The sequence below is a fragment of the Pongo abelii genome, chromosome 7 (assembly GCF_028885655.2).
Source record: "Pongo abelii isolate AG06213 chromosome 7, NHGRI_mPonAbe1-v2.0_pri, whole genome shotgun sequence".
NCBI classification, from domain to species: Eukaryota; Metazoa; Chordata; class Mammalia; order Primates; family Hominidae; genus Pongo; species Pongo abelii.
Window position 1 is genome coordinate 133,518,948 of NC_071992.2, and position 21,422 is coordinate 133,540,369.

Consider the following 21,422-nt stretch of genomic DNA (forward strand, 5'->3'; position numbering starts at 1 on the left):
TATCTGCTCAGAACTTATTAAATGAATATCTTTTACAATGCTGATATTAGAGGTAAGGCCCAGAAAATGGCAAGCTAAAGATATCCCAGAAACTTCTACTGTACAGTTGGTTTAAATCTTAAACTCCAAACTTAGATGTATAAGAAAAGTAATTTAACTTGGTTATGACAAGACCTTTTTATTTTTTAACAGTTTTATTACAAATCCCCTATTCTTCTGGTTAGCAGAAAAATCTCTCAGTCAATAAAGGGTTTCTCCTCTGTTAAGGATTGGGTTTAACGTTAGGAGGCTTTGCATGATGAGGAGGTGGAAGGTGTTGGGAGGGAGAACCAGGGCACTGTTGTTCCTGTTGCTGATCTCTGCAGTTCTCTCTCTTGGTCTATGTAAGTGAGGATCTAAAATCTGATTCATTCTTGGGTAATCTTCTTTTAGAAGCCCATGATTAGACCCAATTGGAGGAAGTTTGGAGCTTCTCTCAGACATGTAAGAATTGTTCTGAAGAATCTGCATCTTGTTGGGTGAAGGAATTCAGAATGTGCGATAAAAATGCAATAGTCTTGGACCTATGTAACTGGAAGGAACTGGTGGACAAGCTCTTACTGCTTCTCCAGGTTCTCACAAGAAAGCCGGCATGGATTCCTTTTGCACAGCTCCTCCAGGCTTTCTGGGTCCTGTCATTCCTTCTTCTATCTTCTGGGTTGAGCAACATGCAATCTCCCCTTGTGCAGAAGCCCAAATAGCTACTGAAAATGTGTCCTCTCTGACTTTCCCCATTTCTTTAACTCTGAGAGACTTTTTCTAGTATCAGTTCTGAGGAGCATTGCTATTTTCCTTCCTATCATCTGGAAGACCTAGACTTTAAAACTCAAAACCTGAGAAAAACTTCCTTTTTTTTTCTTTCTTTTGTCTGGATCATCACTACCTTGAAATACTAAATTAGCAAAGTCCTAACTAGAAACTGAATTGGCTAAAGAATCAAGGAGCAACAGGTAATTCCAAGAAAAACAACAGCAAACTTACATCAGTTAACATTTCAAAGCTATTTTCCTTTGCAATTTTATGTATCTGTTTTTATGGAATGCAAGAGATAACAGGCTAAATGCTATTTTGCATATGTTATGTTGGATTTCTCAAATACTCTACTACTTAACTCAAGATGTTGAGTAAATAAATGAGTTAATAAACTGGAATTTCTATATCAGCTCTTGGTTCTAGTTATGTTTTGTTTTGGATTTTTTTTCTTTTTGAATGCTTATTCACTGGCCCAGCTGTATTTATGCCTAGATTAACCAGATACATTGCCAGCTGTGATTTGCAGATGTGCTCCAGCTCCACAATGCCAGAAAAATTCAATTATGCCTACTAAGGTCATCGCTATAAATCACAACCACACTGACATTTTATGGTGAATAGTGGCAATCGAAATACTTAGCCAGCAGCAGATTGTAACTGCTTATATTATGATGGCTGAAATAACCATGTGTGAAACCATTATATTAGTTATATTTACAGCCAAATCAAACCAGGCAGTGGTCCAAGCAATGGGTTGGCAATCAGCCCAATTCAAGCTGAGCAAGGGTGATTTCATGCTGCAAAATGTGAACAAAAACATGAGCCATTACAGCATGTATTGAGAGTTCAAATGGAATAGAACCTCTCAGACAGAGTAGACATTCAAATGAATAAGCTGGCTCCCAAATATTTACCTCAATTTGCAAGTGTGTGTTAGGTACAAGATAGGATTCTGAGACGCACTACCTCCCTATGGGACAGACTTAGATATTTTCAATATATTATGTTCCTTAGAATATTAGTATCCATAAAGTACTTCATAACTTTTATTTTAGGCCATGATCGAGTATGAGGGAAAGGATTTACCTTGTTACCTTAAAAAAACTAAGCAAACAAGCAAAATATATGAAATAACAGTTTTCAGACATTTGGAAAGAGGCTATGCAAGAGAACGAGGCAACAGAAACAGATGAGAGGAGGTTTATGTTTTCCAATTTACTAGTTGGAGATAGTTTTTACATTGTTTTGCAGGAAAGGGAAATCCAAACAGTGCCTGGCAGTCTCCCTGAGGTGACCAGAGAAAGTTGAGAACCTGTACATTCCAAGGTGGCTTTAACTTATAGAGACAACAACCAGGCATGAAATTGCTTCACAGATAAGAGAGGCTTGCACAGATAGAGCACTCTGGGGATTTGCAGAGAGTTCCTTTAGAGACTTCGATTGAATACTACTCAGTGCATATATGTGAGGAAACTAACTAGGACTAGAAAAGGAATCAACAGGAAGGATTCAAAGGAACAACCCCTGGGATTCCCACAGAGCCTGGAAGAGTTTATGCTCCTACCTGCTAAAGTTGAATGAACATTGTAATACAAGGGCGCATCAGGTAGAATACTCTAAGTATCGCCTGAGCACTGGGGCAGAATTAGCCTTTGACTAAAGTCTTCTGATCCTATCTTAAAATCAAGCCTTGAAAGGATCAATAATTTCCAAGTAACTTAATTGTGCCCCAGAACAAAGATCAAGAATATTTAAAGGTATGCAAAACTAGCAAACAAGGTAACTTGTACAATGTCAGGCAGCCAATAAAAATTACCAAGCAGGCAAAGAAGCAGGAAAATATGATCCATCATGAGAAGAAAAATCAATCAGTGAAATAGATTCTTGAAACATGCTAAAAATAGCAGAAAACATTGAAATATCTATTACAACTATATTGCAGATAATCAGAAAGGTAGAATAAATATGAAGATATTAAATAGAGGCATGGGAGGTATAAAAAGGCCCAATGTAAACGTCTAGAGATGAAAAATAAAATGTCTGAAATGAAGAATGAGATTGATAGCAGATAAACAATGCAGGAAAAATGTTAATAAATGCACAATTAAAACTGCATGTGAATGTTCACTGCAGCACTACTCACAATAGCAAAGACATGGGATCAACCTAAAAGCCCATCAATGACAGATTAGATAAAGAAAATGTAGTGATATACACCATGGAATACTATGCGGCCATAAAAAAGAATGAGATCATGTCTTTAGCAGGAACCTAGGTGGAGCTGGAGGCTGTTATCCATAGCAAACTAACTCAGGAACGGAAAACCAAATACCACATGTTTTCACTTATAAGTGGGACCTAAATGATAAGAACACATGGACACAAAGAAGGAAACAACAGACACTGGGGTCTACTTGAGTGGGGAGGGTAGAAGGAGGGAGAAGAGCAGGAAGATAACTGGGCTTACTACATGGGTAATGGGCTACTAGTATATACTGGGCTTACTACATGGGTGATGAAACAGTATGTGCAAAAAAAAGTCCATGACTGACATGTGTTTACCTCTGTAACAAACCTTCACTTGTACTCTTAAACCTAAAAGAAAAAAGAAACTGCTCAAAATTAAATAGACAAAAATGACTTTAAAAATATAGTAAAGCAATGTGAACTGTGGACAGCTTTAAGATGCCTAATATGTACATAACTGAAATCTCTGACATGGGAATGATTACCGCAAAAAGTATTGGAAGAAATGCCAATTTTTCTTCTAAATTGGATGAAAACTATAAGCCCAGAGATACAGGAAGCCCAGTACACTCTGAGCACAATAAAACTACTCCAAGGTACATCCTAAGAAAATGATTAAAACCAATCATCAATGGGAGCCTTAAAAACAGAGAGAATACACACATTTCAAACAGAAAAACAAAACAAATGAACAAAAAACAGAAAAAAATAACTATAGACTTCTTGTTGGAAAAAAATGTAAACCTGACAGTAGTGAGGCAATATTTTTACAGACCTCCAAAAGTTTTGATTTAGAGCTCTATTTCCAGTTGTATTAGTCCATTTTCATGCTGCTGATAAAGACATACCCGAGACTGGGCAGGTTACAAAAGAAAGAGGTTTAATGGACTTACCATTCCATGTGGCTGGGAAGACCTCACAATCATGGTGGAAGGCAAGGAGGAGCAAGTCATGTCTTACATGGATGGCAGCAGACAAAGAGCTTGTACAGGGAAACTTCCATTTTTAAAACCATCAGATGTGTTCCTCCCATGACACATGGGTATCGTGGGAGTTACAATTCAAGATGAGATTTGGGTGGGGACACAGCCAAACCATATCAACAGTGAAAATATATTTCAAAACTAATGGTGAAATAAAGACTTTGTGAGACATATGAAAGCAGAAAGGGTTCATTATCAATAAACCTCAAATACATGAAATGTTAAAGGAAGTCCCTTAAAGGGAAGAAAAGTGATATCAGATGAAAATCTGGATTTACACAAAGATGAAAAAAACTAGCATAAATTAAAAACATAGGTAAAGATAAAACATTCTTTTTAATTTTATAACTTATTACTTAAATAAAAATAATAATAAATTGTGGATTACAAAGAGAAATAAATCATTCTACTAAAAAGACACTTGCATTCATATGTTGAAAACAGCACTATTCATAATAGCAAAGACATAGAATCAACCAAGATGCCCAATGGTGGACTAGATAAAGAAAATGTGGTACATATACACCATGAAATACTATACAGCCATTAAACAAAGAATGAACTCATGTCCTTTACAACAACATAGATGTAGCTGGAGGCCATTATCCTAAGTGCACTAATGTGGGACCAGAAAACCAAATAGTGCATGTTCTCGCTTTTAACTGGGTGCTACATATATATATATATAAACAGATACATTTTGAAACAAAATATATATATATTTTGAAACAGAGTCTTGCTCTGTCGCCCAGGCTGGAGTGCAGTGGCACGATCTCAGCTCACTGCAACCTCTGCCTCCCGGATTCAAGCTATTCTCCTGCCTCAGCTTCCTGAGTCACTGGGATTATAGGCATGTGCCACCACACCCAGCTAATTTTTGTATTTTTAGTAGAGGCAGGGTTTCTCCATGTTGCCCAGGCTGATCTTGAACTCCTAACCTCAGGTGATCCATCCGCCTCAGCCTCCCACAGTGTTGGGATTACAGGCGTGAGCCACGGCGCCCAGCCAGGGCATTACATATTGAATACACAGAGATGCAAAGATGAGAACAATAGAACTGGAGACTGCTTGAGAGGGGAGGTGAGAAAGGGACATGGGTTGGAAAGCTTCATACTAGGTACTATGATCACTACCTTGGTGATGGGATCATGTGCACACGAAGTCTCAGTGACACACAATTTAACCCCTGGACCTAAAATAAAAGTAGAAAAAAAAATCATGGGCTATAGAACATGTAGAAGTAAAATGCATATCAAACACAGCACAAAGGTCTATTTAAAAAGGGAAAATTGAAATAAACTGTTTTAAGTTTCTTTTACTATATAGAAAGTTGTATAATATTACTGGAACACAGACAAGTTGTATTGAATAAACCCTAAAGCAACCAGTATAAGAACAAAACTGTTCACCTAGTAAGCCAAGAAAAGAGAAGATAAGATCATAAAAAATACTCAATTATTCTAACAGAAGGCAAAAAGAGGAATAATGGACCAAAAAAAAAGATTAGAAAAATATGAAACTAATAGCAAAATGTTAGAAATTTAACCAATAATCACATTAAATGTAAATCATTTAAATCTGCCAATTATAGGGCAGAGATGGTCAGATTGAATAAAAAGTCAAGACCCAACAATATGCTACCTATAAGTCATACTGTAAATAAAATGACACAAATAGGTTGAAAGGAAGTAAAAAGATATACTAATGTAAGTTTGGTTCAACATTTGAAAAATAATTCAATGTATTTCACCATATTAACAAACTAAGAAAGAAAAAATAATAATTCCAATCAACATTAAGAAAACAAAATGTTCATAGCAGCTTCATTTGTAATAGAAAAAAAGGGGGGAATCCCAATCATTTGAATGGATAATCAAATTGTAGCATATCTATGTAATAGAATATTATCTAATGTACTAATCAGAATTCTCTAGAGAAACATAAAACATAAAACATAAGAAAATATATTATATATATTTGATATATATAATATATATTTTAGATATATATATTATATATATTTTAGATATATATATTATATATATATTTAGATATATATTATATATATATTTAGATATATATATTATATATATATGAGAGAGAAAGAGAGAGAGAGAGAGAAGATTTATTATAGGAATTGATTCACATGATTATGGAGACTGAGAAGCCCCACAATCTGCCATCTGCAAGCTGGCAGAAAAGGTAATTATATAGGTAAATGTAAAAACAGTATAGTGTATTTTTTGTGTTTTTAACTCTTCCTTTTGTTTGAATTAAAAGACAACTACATGAAAGCAGTAATTATACAATATATAAAAATGTAGTTTTTGTGACTAACAACACAAAGGCAGAAAGGGGGACAAAGCTACAATGGAGGAAAGATTTTGCATACTGTTGAAATCAGGATGGTATTAATCCAAATTAGATTGTTATAAATTAAATTATTAATTGTAATCCACAAGAAAACCACTAAGAAAATAACCCAAATACATAATAAAAGAAATAACATTGGCATTAAATGGTGCGACAATGGAATTAAGTTAGATAGTACACAACAGTGAAATTAAAAGAAAATTATTTATTTAACATAAGTTAGTAATGGAAGAATAGAAGGAAAAAATAACATATATAAAACACAAATAGCAAAATGACAGACATAAATCATATCACTTCAGTAATACATTAAGTGTAAGTTGATTAAATACTCTCATCCAAAAGCAGAGATTGGTAGAATGAATAAAGAAAAAACAATTCTATTTCTAATATATGTAAAAAGGATAAAATGCTTAAGAGTAAATGTAACAAAAGAAGTACAAAACTTGTATATTGATATGCTAAGTGGAAGAAGCCAGACACAGAAGGCCAGATATTATATGATTCCACTTATGTGAAATGTTCAAAATAGGCAAATCCCTAAAGACAGAAAGTAGATTAGTAATTTCTAGGGAGTGGTAGGAGGGGAAGGATTGAGGATCAACAGCCAATGGACATCAGGTTTCATTTGGAGGTAAGTAAAATATTGCAGAATTAGATAGTCATAGGGTTGTACATTGTAAAGCTCTGTGAATATACTAAAAACCACTCAAATGTACACTTTAAAAGGATGAATTTCATGGTATGCAAAGTAAACAAATTAATTTTTAATTAAAAATAATCAGCTATTTTAAAGTAGATTTATAGGGGATAGTGAAAATATAGAGATCAAGTGTTTTACAGAGCTGGAAAGGCTGTTTCTGGATTCCCTATAGTAAGATTCCAAATTGAAAAAGGTCTTAAGCATAAAAAGCTCAATATGATTCTCAGCTAATAACTCCCTCTGAGACAAAGACCAGTTAAAAGAGTTACTCCCTCACCAAATCTCATGTTTTGGGTAGCTAACAAGCAGTTTCCACTAAGATGAGAGAAAATAAGAAAACATGGGAAAGAGAGAAAGGCATTGGGGTAAAGGAGAAATAAGGCAGGACTAACAATTGTATTTAGAAAAAAAAGATTTGACTGTGATTATTGATATATAAAAGTAAATGGAAATATTTAGATTAGAAACTGCCAAGTTTTGAAGAATCTTTTATTGCAGAAGAATCCCAAGCCAAGTCTAATAATCTTCTGATTATTTGCTAGGCTTTAAAACTGGCATGGTAGATCCAAACTAGCACGGGCAGGGACACCAGCTTCAAGTATGAATAAAGAAGAAATTTGTAAAGGGTGGAGCCAGGAGTGCCAGGGAATTTTAAATTGTAGCTATCCTATACAGTCTTCATTATTTTATATTTAAGTGTTTTGGAGCAGAAGTATGTAGAGTAACTTATCTCTAGTTTTACAGGTTGCTGGGCCAAAAGGAACCACATCTGTACATAGCAGAAGGACTGTACATCACCTGTAGATCCTGGTCACGGAGTGCATTGAATGGATGGGACCTAAAGTGTTTACCTTGGTAGAAAGTAAGTCAGTTCTGTTTCTTGGAGAAAGAATGTGGCAATAAAAGTCAGTGATTGCTATGTTCATCCAAGCCAATTTTCATTTCCTCCTAAGTTAGACGCATTTCCAAACCTTCCTTACAGTTAGGTGTGGCCAAATAACCCATGGAATGTGGGCAGGCATGATAAGTGCTTTCCATATGCTTTCTAAAAAAACTCCTCATTATCCTCCATTCTTTTTTTTTTTTTCATCATCTGCCCAATGAAGGGAGAGACCAAGGACCCTACAGGAGGGCGGGGCAATAAGACCGAAAGAACCTGGGTCTGTAAGTCACCACATGAAGGAGAGTAGATCAGAAGATCTCCCAGACTAGGGGGGACCTCATTAGGTTGCTGCATGAGAAAGAATTTTTATTGTGTTAAGTGACTGACATTTGGGGTTCTTTGTAATAGCAGATGGTATTGCCTTAACTAACACAGTTTTATAGGATAATAAATTTAGAAAACGCTAGTCTTACAAAGAAAAACTGATCCGCATCAGCCTTTGATTTGCTGCTGGATATGATATGTTTTTACAACGAAGAGGTCATATAGAGTATTTTCCTAGTTATATGACCACAAGACCCATTTTTCACTTAGCCTCCAGAATGACCATGAAATTTCTCCTCAAGAGAGAAACGGGAAATTGGCTGGGTTCAAATTTTTAGAAAAGACACACATTTAGGAAATAGAAGGAAATAAAATACTGAAAAAATAAAGAAAAGAAACAGAGAGGAAGAAGTATGAGTGTTAGTACAAGGGTTCTCTAGTGGGAGAATTTTAAAAGGAAGCAAACATTACCTAACAATGCCAAATGTTCACAGAGATCAAGATCGATGGGAGGTCACTAAGACCCTGTGAGTGAATAGAAATGTTAGTAAGGTTAGAGCTATAAAGTTAAGTCATTATCCTGGGAAGGGTGAACTCTGTCTAGACAGTCATAAATTTTCCCTTTATACATTCAGCAAATAATTATTGGATACCTACCTGCATTTCAGGTTTAATTCAGAACCCAGAGCATACGATGACGATGCACTCTAGATAAGACTTTGCCTGAACTAACGGCTGGCTCCTTCGAACTTGGACATCTCTTAATTTCTTCACGTCTTGTTTCTAATATCTGTAAGAACAGAGACAAGTCCTTAAACTCTCTGAGCTTCAGTTTCCCCATCCATGAAACAGAGAAAATATTAATATTCTGCCCCCTGACATCATAAAAAAGCTTGCAAGAGATCTTTGAAAGCTATTTAATTCACACCTGCCATTCTTACCGACAGCATATACACAGGCTCACACTGGTGCACAGGCACACACACACACACACACTCTCACACACACCCCAGATTCCATAAATTGTAACACAAATTATAACTTTGCTCTTTTTATCAGAAACAGGCAAGCATTTCCCATCTTTAACAGATTAAAGAAATTTTTATTGGTTACAATGTCATTTCTGAAGCTTGAAATTAACATCAGCCCACTGTCAGTTTAATCCCTTTCCATTTGTCAGATGTTCAACACCATTCCAGTTTCAAAGGGAAGTGAAAATAAAACTAGCTGAACGTGTGTGGCCCTATTGTGTGTGGTTATTGAAACACTGAGACCACATCGGGCTGACAGCAGCTGCCTTGGCTGCTGCTAAGATTATTGGAGCAGCTTATAGGTTGTTTGTAAGCATCTCTCCAACATGCATGCTCATCTGGGGTTTATCTTCTTAAAAAGTTTCTGGGAATATATTGAAGTAGAGCTGGGGATGGGAAAAGTGGTAGTTTGGAAAATGAGGAAACAAACACTCGACCGTGATTAGAGATTTGTTTTCACGTCAAAATTATAGGACACTCAAGCCAATTTTAACAAAATAAACATCTGCTCTCTAAGGAATCCAGGGGAAAAGTTGCCATTAAATTTTACTCCTGCTGCCCTTGTTTCTCAGGCATTGCTATATCCTTGTAGTAGAGATATTGTATTGGTTCAAATTCCTACCCTCTGTAGTTAAAGCAAAGGTATTCTCTATAACTTAGTCAAACTGTGAATGTCATTTGTCTTCTGTGATGATTTCCACAAGGAATTTAAAATACCTGAGGTTCCTCTAAGGTCAGACTGGACTGAAGTTGCATTAGGAACCAGAATGGTGATCAATATTTGTCTGGAATCTGGATCCAGGAATTTGTCTGTTTCCTTCTTATAATAAAGAGGTGCTAAATGGTTTACCCATGTTATCTCTAGATTATCAAAAAGCCCTCTGTGGTTGGTAATATTGCTCCAATTTTATAAACCATGATTCATATTATTTTACAATTTGTCCATATTTATGTAGCTAGTAAGTAGCTAAGCTGAGACCTGAATGTATTTCATCTGATTCTGAGTGACCCTAGACACTCTACCACTTGCTCCAAGATGATATATATGCATCCATTTTCCATATGAACATATGTTAAATGAAGATAAAGGCTCTGACTTATCTAATGTTACTTGCAATCATTTAAAAAATATTGTTTACTGTTCAAAAATAAGAGACATAGCTTCAAGACCATTCACTAGAAATATAGAACAAACCAGAAAAATATGTTATTAACCTCTTCCACAAAAAAGTGTTCTCTCCAAAGATTTCTAAATATTACTTGCTTCCATGAGACAGTAACTCATCCCAAAAAGCTACTGTACATTGCGATGACAAATATTTTTGAACTAGATAAACAGATCTGGAAAACACAACCTACTAAGAACAACTACATTATTGGTTTACAAATCTTTCAGTTGCAGGGCATCTAACAAAGAAAAATTCGATGATTCTGTTTTCTGATTTTAAAAAAGAAGAAAATTCATAAATAGGCCAAGTAAATTTGACCATGAAGCAACAGCTCCTCCTACAGCATCTGAGTATGTAGCATTTCAAAGATTTCTTGTTAGGTTCATTTCTAGAAAATTAACCAGGCAAAAATGAGGTGCTCTGTTTTCCTGCTCTACTTTCATGTCTCTATCCCAATTCAAATATGTTGATTCTTCTTCCCCTATTTCTCAGCAATCTCCTTTTATCAGAAACTCTGTCAGGACTGGATATTAAGCTCACTCACACTAAGTGGAAGGAAGGTGACTTTTAAAAGCCTAATGACAAGATAAGGGGACTACTTGAGGCCAGGAGTTCAAGAAAAGCCTGGACAACATAGTGAGACCCTGTCTCTATAAAAAATTAAAAACTTAGCTGTGCATAGTAGCACTCACCTGTAGCCCCAGCTACTTAGGAGGCTGAGGTGGGAGGATAACTTGAGGCCAGGAGTTGGAGGCTACAATGAGCTATGATCATGCCACTGCACTCTTGCCTGGGCAACAAAGCGAGACCCTGTCTTTAAACAAACAAACGAAAAACTTAAACTAATCTGCATAATTTAAAAGCTAGCCTCAGGTATTAGTGAGAGGGATCTGATCCCCCTACCCCATCCCTGCATAAAAGAGCCTTGGGGATTCGAACTCAATTGATTCTGCCCCACTACTTGGAAATCCCAGACCAGATACTTCAAATATTGGCCATTTTGTCCACTACCTGTTAATTTCTAGACTTAATTTCCAGTGTGGCCACAAGATGGCACTACTCTCCAACTGTTACCATACTGCACCAGGCAGGGCCCCAGGGAGCATGCACACAATAGGCGAAAACCTTGGTAAAAACACAAGGAGCGTTCCCTCACATCCCCTTCTACCACCATCCTTTTGTGTGTGTGTGTGTGTGTGTGTCTGTGTGTGGCCAAAGATATATTAGGTCAGCATACTCTGCTTTTAAAGGAAGCTACAGACGTAAGTAAAATAAAATACCTGAATTAGGAGCAACTTCATCCTAAATTTTAGTCAATATTTAGGCATAGATCCTTTAATGCATGGCAACAGAAACTATCACTACTTAAAAAATAATAGTACTGCAAGCCATTTTAAAAAAGCTTTCATTCTTTTTGTTTTACTGTATCAAAAACGATGAAAAAATAATGATGCTTTTTCTCTTAAAAAATATCTCCATGCTTGTGATGTTTTTACTTATTTGTTTTTTCTTATAGGGCTGAAGCGATTGGCAGAATTTCTGCTGTGGATTTGTAGCTGACTTCAATCACTGATTCAGAGCACACACACTCAGTACACACACACATACACATTCTCATACATGTGCACAGAGATGCAGAGATGCACACTTGAACATATGTGCACATGCATGACTACTCTTCCAGTAACATCAATAGTTACATGCTGTGCTCCGTTTCCCATGGCAGGGCCTGATGAAGGCCTCCGTCTGACCCCTTTCTCCTGAAACTGCTCACAGGCAAAGCCTCCGTCTTCATCAAAGCCTCCGTCTTCATCAAAGCCAATGCTGATGCTGCTTTCTTAGCTGTCTGGCAGCCTCTTTAGCACATGCGGTTAAAGTTACCAGGCCAATACTTAGAACATCACTGGTAAATGTCACAAGGATAATAGTTTCTCAAACACACAGTTCAGAAAATCGTGTAACTCCAGCAAAAAAAAAAAAAAACTCACGTTCCCCGGAAAAAAGGCTTTCTCATGTGTGGAAAACAAATGATAGAAAGGAACGCATGTTGCAGAGTTATGAACTTACTTTAGACAGCCCACATTTTCTATCTTTCAAAAGACAGTTGGCCAAAGTGATGACATTTGAAAGAAATATGTGTTTTTGTTTAGTTTTGTTTAATCTCCCTCCCACGCCCAAATCTGCATCTCCTCTCCTCTCTTGAGGCACCTCAGCTTTCTTCATCTGGTCTGTGTCTCCAGCAAGCAGACAGGCCCCAGCTGTGCATGAAGCGTGAGCTCCCCCTACCGACATCTGGCAAGAAAGACAGGCTCTCTCAAACGCAGTCTGAGATTTTTCTTCTAAGCTTAAGTCCAAGTTGTGCAAAACTGCTTAAACGTGCACACTCACGCATACACACACACACACACACGTAAACAAAGTGATACTGGAAACCTTGTGTATTTGGAGGAAGCATTTTGTTTAATTTGCTGCAAAAGTATTTTCACCAATGGATCGATAATGCAAATGTATGCTGTGGTAAGATCAGCTTTCTAATCAGCTGTACTGGGGTCTTGTTGGGTGTGTTTTTAGAAGTGTTGAAAGACTATCCTGTAACCTACTCATCTCTGCTGGTTCTGATAAAGTGCATGAAATTTCCTAATCCATTTCCTAACAACGCAGTAAGCATTTCCCTTTTCTTATGTCTGCTGTAATGGACCTCGGAAATTAAAGAATAGGTCCCAGGCAGGGTCCACAGGAGGCAATTTGTGAGTGGCTGGCACCTGAAGGGAACCACACAGTACAGTAGTTCAAAAATTGGATTTTTTTTCTCTTGTTCTATATTGAGCTGACTCTGAGATGCTTACTCTCTTTTTTTTTAATCTTACTGTGAATTGATGGTTTTGTCCAAATTCTTACAATTTGCGAGACATTGTTCAGAATTACTCCAGCATTCTCTCATTGTTGGCACATTCATTTGACAAATGCTTATGTGTTCTGACACTGTTCTTAGATTCTCAGTTATAAAGATAAAGAAAACACAGTTGCCACCCTCAAGACTCAAAGCCTCGGTCAGGAAATAGGCAAAGAATAGAGGATAGTGTGTAGCTTGTGTTCCACTTCCCCGAACGTGGGGATTTTAAAGGCATTTCAGAACAACTTAAAACACAGAAAGGTGCCACGCTGACTTTACTCAGAGTAGCAAGGTTTTAGGGAAAGTCTGAGCGTGTCTCAAAAGATTACAACCCACAACAGCATTGGGTAAAAGAACATCAGCTGGACTGATGGACCAAAAGGCCAGGGAAATAAGGCTGCACAGGTAAGGGCATTGTAGCTGGAGCTGATGGCAGAATGCCTGGCTACCAGCAATGGATGCCAGCATAGCATCCAACAGACAGGTGGGCCAGTGGATTCTTAGGGACACCAATCTAGATGCCGGGAATCAAAAAACGACTTGGGACTTCTCACTGGAGCCACAGATGAGCTAGAGGAAGTCCCAGCCCTGGAGCCCATGGTGCTTCTTTGCTGATTTATGCGTACCCAGGTGATGGGTGGAAGCAGAAGAAGCAGCAGAAGAAGCAGAAGAAGCAGAAGAAGCAGAAGCAGAAGAAGCAGAAGCAGAAGAAGCAGAAGAAGCAGAAGAAGCAGAAGCAGCAGAAGAAGCAGAAGCAGAAGAAGCAGAAGCAGCAGAAGCAGAAGCAGCAGAAGCAGCAGAAGCAGCAGAAACAGCAGAAGCAGCAGAAGCAGCAGCAGCAGAAGAAGCAGAAGAAGCAGAAGCAGAAGCAGAAGCAGAAGCAGAAGAAGCAGAAGAAGCAGCAGAAGAAGCAGAAGCAGAAGAAGCAGCAGCAGAAGCAGCAGCAGCAGAAGCAGCAGCAGCAGCAGAAGAGGAAGAAGAGGAGGAGGAGGAGGGAGGAGGAGGAGGAGGAGAGAGGAGGAGGAGGAGGAGGAGGAGGAGGAGGAGGAGGAGGGAGGAGGGAGGAGGGAGGAGGGAGGAGGGAGGAGGAGGAGCCCCTGAAAGAGTGAAACAGTTCTGTTAGGGACGTTCAACCTTAGATTGAATATATATAATCTCTATATATGTTTCATGTGTGGAAAAGAAATTATAGAAATGAATGCATGTTGCATAGCTATAGACTTACCCTAGACAGCACACATTTTCTCCCTCTCCCTCTCCTGAGAGATTCCTGGCAAGTTCCAAGTCCTTTTTGATTCCTGGCACCCTAGGTTGGTGTCCCTAAAGAGCCACTGGCCCACCTGTCAGTTGAATCTTATGCGCCTGAGAGGGAGAGTGGGATCATGGGCTGGCTTGCTTTGCTGGTGAAAGCCAATTGTGTGATCTCCTCCCAGTTGCACATTCAGTATAATCATGCTGGTAACTTGAAATTGACCAAAGTGAGACTATTTACACCATAGAAATTGAAAAGTGCTACAAACTAGGAGTACCCTGTCCCCAAAAGCTGATTGTGAAACATTGACCAGCACACCACTAAATTTATGTACGTATGTGTGTATACACATATACATTATGTACACATATACACATAGATACACATATATGGTATATGTGTATATTGAGAGAGAGTATATTAAACTAAGAGAGAGACTAAGTTACTTTTATTAAACATCTTTCCTATGTCTCAATCTCCAAACACACACACACACACACACACACACACACACACACACACTCTATTATCATCAGGAATGAGAATTTTGAAGCAAGATGAGACCTGTTATTTAAAAGGAAAAGTTACAGTTCTTGCACATCTGAGCCATGAAGAGTAAATTTCAACCCTGCTATGCTTAATAAGGAGAAATATCCCTTTTGGGTCATTATTGGAAATGTCAGCTGCTCCTGTCTCTGTTATCATACAGTTGACAGAGCATACACTTTGGATTCAAGTAAATTTGCATTGGACTTTCAGCTCAACCACTGACTATGTGATCCCGGGTAAGTTATTCGACTTCTGAGTTTCCATTTCCTCATCTGCAAAACCTAGAGACAAAATATCCCTACCTAGTATAGTAGTTGAGAAGAGTAGAGAGATGCAAAGTGCCTGTCAACATTCAGCTTAATAAACAATGACTACTGATAAAGGAAAAATTAACCCAGTAAATTAGAACAGATACTTTCTCTCATTCATCTGCTGATCGACTGGAGAGAACCCACTGGGAATGGGCGAGGGGGAATCACCCTCTGCAACAAAAGTAAGGCATCGCCCCATGTTAACAAACAGCTTATGAGTTTGCAGGTGATTAGGTGGCAAAGGGTGGCCCCTAGAGAACATGGGAAAGGGAGCCTCACTGCGGAGGTGCAGCAGGACATATGAGAGCTGATTAAGTGTGTGTTTTCTCCACTCATTTGGCATAAAATGCTAAGGCTGAGCACAGAGGCTGGTTTTCACTTTTTTGAAACAAAAGCAAAAGAGCTTAGAACAAGCTTGCTTGCACATACAGCTCCTTGAATGCAAAATATTTATAGGGCCAAATGGTAGAACAACGCCAGCTGGTACTGAGCGGGGAGCAAGGGCTGAAACGGTATAAGGCTGAATTCGTTCACACCCCTCCCCCAGGAAACAAAAAGGGAGGTGAAAAAAATCCTGGAGAAGTGAACAAGAGCATGAAAGGCCCTTTTTATTCCCAATTAAGTGTGGCATGAAAGGATACGATCTGTGTGAAAGGGAACAAGGCTGCTGATGGCAGGGAGGCAAATATGGAGAAGCGTTTTAATATTTGCTGTCTGCCACTAGGAAGGAAGAGACTGGATAATTGCCCAAATCTCATAACTTTTAATTACCCACTTCCCTGAGGACAAATTAAAGAATGTGCCAATAATACCTGAAACAAAGGTTAGAGGTTCTAGAAGCTGTCAGACATCAGCTCTGTAGGAACGGAAGAATTTTCTTTGATATTTTCACTTCCTGTGGGGTAGTGGAGAAAGGATTTGAGGGTCGTGGTGGGCTTGCCACGCTCTGTCTAGCCTCTTTCTTCACACATCCCTCCTCCCCGTCCTCCCCCACCAAGTCCCTCCAGCCTGCCACCTACTTCCCCAAAACAGCCCCAAACACAAAAACACATCTTAGGCTGCAAAGTAACTGGCATAACATTACAAAAATAGTGAGGGATTTCGAGGGAAAGATTCTGAGCAGTCGCACTTACAATGTATTTTAGAGGATCAAAGGGAAGAATAGTTGCCATGGCCTGGCCTTCCTACCCTTCACAGTCTTCCTTTGTTAGAATTCTTTGAAGATGTGACATGGTACTCCTGGGGTGGGCCTTCTTTATTTAAGGTTTCAAGAGGTGCTTGATAAGTCTTCAGTGCCCGAAAAGGATGTATAAAACATGAGGAATCGGAGTAAGTAGATAAGATTGAAACTGAAATTGATGTCAGAGAGGGAGCTGGTACAACGGAGAATCTGAGCACTATGAGGATGCGCTAGAACAGGAGAGAAGGAAGCCACGTTCCGTTATCTGCCCAAGATCAGCATAAACAAGCTGCATTTTAAGCCACAGATCTGCAGTGGAAAGTGCCTCAGTGTCTGCCGTGGGAACCAAGCAAGGCTTCATTTGCATTAGGGAATTAGGGAAATGGAGTTAGAGAAACTGCTCAGTATGTTAAAAGTCCCAAAAGCAGGACTTCCCTACTGTCACATACACAAACACATGTCATTGTTGTTGTCCTTTAGTTGATCAATCAACTCATGCATATTTATGAGCACCTGCCTTGCTTCATCACTATGCTGGGCATAAGGGTTATAGGAGATGGTCCCTGGACTCAAGACACATGAAGCTGGATGGCAAAGGTAAGTCCAGCGTCAACAGCAAAATCCCTCACAGGATGAAATGTTACATAAATAAACAAATTCACAGAACCTAAAAAGAAGTAGCCACTTGTTCCTCTAAAAATCCCCTGAGAGCAAGGAAGATAATCTTACTCTTCAGTGTATCTTTAGCACTGTATTAGGGTTCTCCGGAGAAACAGAACCAATAGCATTTAGATATTAATAAATATATATAAGAGGAGAATTATTATAGGTATTGGCTCATGCAGTGATGAGGCTGAGAAGTCCCACAATCTGCCATCTGCAAGCTGGAGAACCAATAAAACCAGTGGTATTATATAGTGCCAGTCTGAAGGCCTGAGAATTGATGTGCCAATGTAAGTCCCACTCTGAGTCCAAAAGTCTGAAAACCAGGAGCACCAATATCCAAGGTCAAGGAGAAGATGAATGTCTCAGCTCAAGCAGAGAGAGTGAATTTATCCTTCATCAGCATTTTTGTTCTATTTGGGTCTTTAACAGATTGGATGATGCCCACCCACCTTGGTGAGGGTGGATCTATTTTACTTAGTCTCCTGATTGAAATGCTAATCTCTTCCAGCAACACCCTCACAGACACACCCAGAAATAATGTCTTACTAGTCATGTGGGCATCACTTAGTCCAGCCAAGCTGACGTATAAAATTAACCATCAAAAGCACCTATCATTATACCAGGCACAAAATAACCCTATAAATGTTGTTGTAATCAACTTACATCTCCCATTTGTGGAAAATAAAGTACACTTGGAAAGTTTATGCTAGAAAAGCTCTTTCCTGACGGCGCAGGAGGTAGTACTCAATGGTGGAAAGAGAACGAATTTTAGGTTGGAACATTTTGTTCAGGGTCTTCCTCCACTATTGCTTACTGTGTGTCCTTGGGCAAGCTGCTTTAACTCTCTCTGCCTTACTTTTGTCATTTGTACAATTGGGATAAATATAATTTTTATCAGGCTCTATTTTGAGGATAAGATGAGAGTATACAAATAAAGTGCTTTGAAAAATCAAAACAAGGCATGAGTAATGAGTTATAGTAATGATGATAGTATGTACAGTAAGCTTTCCCAGCTCTGGGCTAGGCATTGCTTTCTTTAACTGTAAATTCCTTTGGGAGATGGTAGCAGCAGTGTTTCCGTCCCATCTGTGTGAATGAGGACAGCATATTCCTCTGGAAATTGATCAGGTATAGTGGCCTGGGCAAAAATGCCTTCCCTCACTGGATTGAGATTCACAGGAGAAGAAGGTCTTAAGAAGGAAATAGAAGGAAAAAATGGTTCAGTGCTTGTTGCAAACCTAAATCTTCATATCAAATGGGAGAGAAGTGTCCTGGAGATGCTGCTTCAAATCAATGACAGCCAAGGTCAAGTGTGAGACCAGCATCAATCAAATTTCTGGTGTCTTTCACCTCAGCGTCTTTACAGGTCTTCTTGTGGTGGGAGTGCCCAAGCATTGTAGGAGAAACAAGGGAGACAGTCCTCTCTTCAGTGAACACACACCTGTCCTTTGGAAACCTTTGCTATAGGGTAGCAGACAGCAAGCCCTCCCTTCTTTCTTTTCCTTTCTAGCCCTTTAACTCTAGGCTGGGCCTAGGACTAGGTAAGGCAAATGAGGTAACTAGGGCCAGAGTTTAAGGAGGCAATCACCCTCAAGGTTGTGCATTCCCAGGGTGACATTTGCTAGAAAAGGAACATCAAAGGCTTCCTTAAATAAGGAATGAAATGGGAAGAACCAACCATCAGCCTGATGATAATTATGAAGAAAAATGGGGTCAGGGAAGCCACGTTCTCTTGAACAGGTGTGCTTTATATATAAGATTCAGACACCTGTAATACCAACTAATAGAGCTACTACCCCTCTTCTTGCTGCCTTCCCTGATTCACTGACCATCTGTTGCTGCAAACTAACAGGACCTCAGAACTGCTAAGGTCAGAGAAACTGTTTCACTCTGGAGGTGCTAAGGAGGGAATCTTGTTAGTTGTTCTATCCTCAGTATCCCCAAAGTACTCTTTACCAGCATCTCATTTATCAGTGAGATTCGGCCTCTTTGGCACATTGATAGTGTTTAATATGTTTCATGAAATATAATAAATGCCCAAATTCACTTCCAAGCAACATCTATTAATGCTATACTATTATTCTAGTCTTCAGTGGAGGAACTCATTGGCTGCTGTTCTTGGGGAAAAGTTTCCTGATAAACATGGAGTGTATTTAAGAACACTGACTAGAAAGCCCTTTTATTAAAAAAACAAAAAAACAAAAAACAAACAAACAAACAAAAGTATTACTACAAAAGAGTCAGCAAAGGTGTAAAAAAAAAGTCTGCAATGCTGTATTTGATTTAAGTCAGGAATTTTCTTGACAGCATTTGGCTGTCTGATTTTTCTAGGCTGGATTATTTTTAAGAAATTGATTGAAGTTAAGACAGCAAACAGAAATATTTTTGCCTTATTGGGTGGAAAATTTACCTGGACCCTAAGGCGACAGTATTGGGGGAAAAAATAAAAAATAAAAAATAAAACCTTTCTACCAGTATTTGAAGAAAGTCAGTGCTAAAATATTTGATATTGTTCCTGCACTGAGTCTACATCTACAACAGAAGTTCTTAATGAGGGATTCACAAATGGGTGTTAAGGTCCTAGAACTCCCTGAAAATATATGCAAAATGTTCTAAGGAAACATACACGTCCTTGTGTGCATGTGGGTGCACATACATATGCTGCCAAAATCTAAAAACAATTATGCCATAGTCAAGTTTTTTTTAATCTGTTAAATAAATATCACAATTTTATAGTGGAAAGAATATTACCCGGGAGCTAAGAGATCCAGTGACTTACAAATATCCAAATAAAAGACCATAAACAAAATAAAGTCATTTAACTTCTTTGCAGTTCAGTTTTCCTTTTTTTTTGAGACAGGGTCTTGCTCTGTGACCAGGCTGGGGTGCAGCGGCACAATCTCAGCTCACTGCAACCTCTGCCTCCTGGGTTCAAGTGATTCTCCTGCCTCAGCCACCCGAGTAGCTGGGACTACAGGTGCACACCACCACGCCCAGCTAATTTTTGTGTGTGTGTATATGTATATATATTTAGTAGAGACAGGGTTTCACCATGTTGGCCAGGATGGCCTTGATATCTTGACCTCGTGATCTGCCGGCCTTGGCCTCCCAAAGTGCTGGGATTACAGGCATGAGCCACTGCACTCGGCCTGAAGCTAAGTATTACTCTCAAGTGATACAATAAGGGCCTCCCAATTTAAGATGAATATTAACAACAATTAACAACATCTCCCTTAATCTGATGATGAAATAGTAAATGTACTAGGGCTTAATTCCAGGCTCCAAGTAGTCTCTCCTCATAGATGAAATGGAGTGAAGAAATTGTGCATTCTTTGGTATAAATCCTAGGAATGTTTTATCTACTGTTGCCAACACTGACCATTTCTCCAAGGAGCCTTTAAAATAGTGCAAAAATTTGACAAGACAGATACCCGGACAGTTTCTTCTCTTAGAAATAAAATAAGACATCTAGATAAAGTTAAGAGTCAAGGTTTAGAATTCATACCTCATGAATTTCATACCCCATCCTCAAAAAAGAAAAAAAATACCCCAAGAATGTGGCCAAGAAATGTGTCTTAGTCTGCTTGTGCTGCTGTAACAAATTGGTGGAGACTGGGTAATTCATAAAGAATACAAATTTATTCCTCACATTTCTGGAGGCTGGGAAGCCCAAGATCAATGTGTCAGGAGATTCAGTGTGTGGTGAAGGACTGTTTCTTGTAGATGGGCCATCTAGGTGTCATCACTTGGAAAAGGGACGGAAAGAACAAAAGGGGATGAACGTTGTGTTCTCACATGGCGGAAGAGTGGAAGACAGTGAATCTACTCCCTCAACTCCTTTAAAATGGCCCTAATCCCATCTTTTAGAGCTGCACCCTTATGATATAATTACCTCAAAAAGGCCCTATCTCTTAATACTATCACAATGATCATTATGTTTCAACATATAAATTTTTGGGGACATGTTCAGACCATAGCAAAAACAGGTAATTAAAACAGAGACATGGATACTCCCTCTATGATTTTGGATGAGACCAAGAGTTAGTCTGAACTGACAACAATTTAA

General features: G+C 38.6%; 1 long non-coding RNA gene across 1 annotated transcript in view; it reads right to left on the bottom strand.

Moving 5' to 3' along the window:
* LOC129047516 (uncharacterized) overlaps positions 1–21,422 on the bottom strand; it is a 253,448-nt gene that overhangs the window by 39,779 nt on the left and 192,247 nt on the right. The window contains exons 5-6 of the long non-coding RNA XR_010141289.1: positions 8,963–9,095; positions 5,156–5,214 (exon numbers count right to left, since the gene is read on the bottom strand). This is a non-coding gene — a long non-coding RNA (uncharacterized LOC129047516). The remainder of the gene's footprint in view (positions 1–5,155; positions 5,215–8,962; positions 9,096–21,422) is intronic.